Raw genomic sequence first — 1,529 nt, 5'->3', positions numbered from 1 at the left:
CGTGACGTTGATTGACAAAGTCAAGAAGAAAGTATCACTCATTGATGTCGCAATACCATGGGACACCAGAGTTGAAGAGAAAGAGAGGGAAAAAATGGATAAGTATCAAGATCTGAAAATAGCAAATAAGAAGGATATGGGATATGCCAGTGGAAATCGTACCCATAATCATAGGAGCACTAGGCACGATCCCAAGATCCCTGAAAAGGAATCTAGAAAAACTAGAGGCTGAAGTAGCTCCAGGACTCATGCAGAAGAGTGTGATCCTAGAAACGGCACACATTGTAAGAAAAGTGATGGACTCCTAAGGAGGCAGGATGCAACCCGGAACCCCACACTATAAATACCACCCAGTCGAATTGGAGGACTGTGATAGAGCAAAAAAAAAAAAAAAAAAAAAAAAAAAAAAAAAAAAAAAAAAAAAAAAAATTAAATAATAATAATAATAATAATAATAATAATAATATAATAATTAATAATAAAATAAAATAATGTCTAAGCATTACTGGTCAGAGCGATGTTGAAAACAAATATCTCAATAATAATAATAATAATAATAATAATAATAATAATAATAATAATAATAATAATAATAATAATAATAATAATAACACCAACACCACCAGCACAACCAACCCAACAGAAACCAAAACAGCAACCTCCTTGGAAAAGGCGACTGGAAAAGCAAATCATGGTGATGAGATCTGACTTGAGTAAACTGAAAGAGATGGCAGAAAAAAGGCTAGAAGCAAGAAAACAAGGGAGGAACTCAACGAGAAATACAAAGTACAAGAGAGGGGATAAACAACACAATAGAAGATGTAAAACAGAGACTTAAGGCCAAAGCACATAAGATCCAACGGTGCATGAACAGGAATAAGGGATACCAACAGAACAAACTATTCGGAACCAACCAGAAAAGACTATACAGCCAACTAAGAGGGGAAGACAACCACCCAGAAATTCCTGAAGCCGAACCAAGTAAGAGACTCTGGGAAAACATATGGAGCAATCCGGTATCACACAACAAACATGCAACATGGCTCCAGGAAGTCAGGAGGAAGAAACAGGGAGAATAAAACCAAGATTCACAGAGATCACGACAGACACAGTCAGACACCAACTAAAGTAAATGCCAAACTGGAAAGCCCCATGACACAATGAAGTCCATGGATACTGGCTCAAAAACTTCAAGGCCCTACACCCACGAATAGCAAAACAACTCCAGCATTGTATCTCAAATCACCATGCACCCAAATGGATGACCACAGGAAGAACATCCTTAGTACAAAAAGACGAGTAAGGGAAATATAGCCAGTAACTACAGGCCTATGACCTGCCTACCAATAATGTGGAAGTTACTAACAGGTATCATCAATGAAAGGCTATACAACTACCTAGAGGAGACAAACACCATCCCCAACCAACAGAAAGGCTGCAGAAGGAAGTGTAGGGGCACAAAAGACCAGCTCCTGATAGACAAAATGGTAATGAAGAACAGTAGGAGAAGGAAAACCAACCTAAGCATG

The sequence above is a fragment of the Macrobrachium nipponense genome, chromosome 14 (genome assembly GCF_015104395.2).
Source record: "Macrobrachium nipponense isolate FS-2020 chromosome 14, ASM1510439v2, whole genome shotgun sequence".
NCBI lineage: Eukaryota > Metazoa > Arthropoda > Malacostraca > Decapoda > Palaemonidae > Macrobrachium > Macrobrachium nipponense.
Note: the sequence above shows the minus strand (reverse complement) of the source record.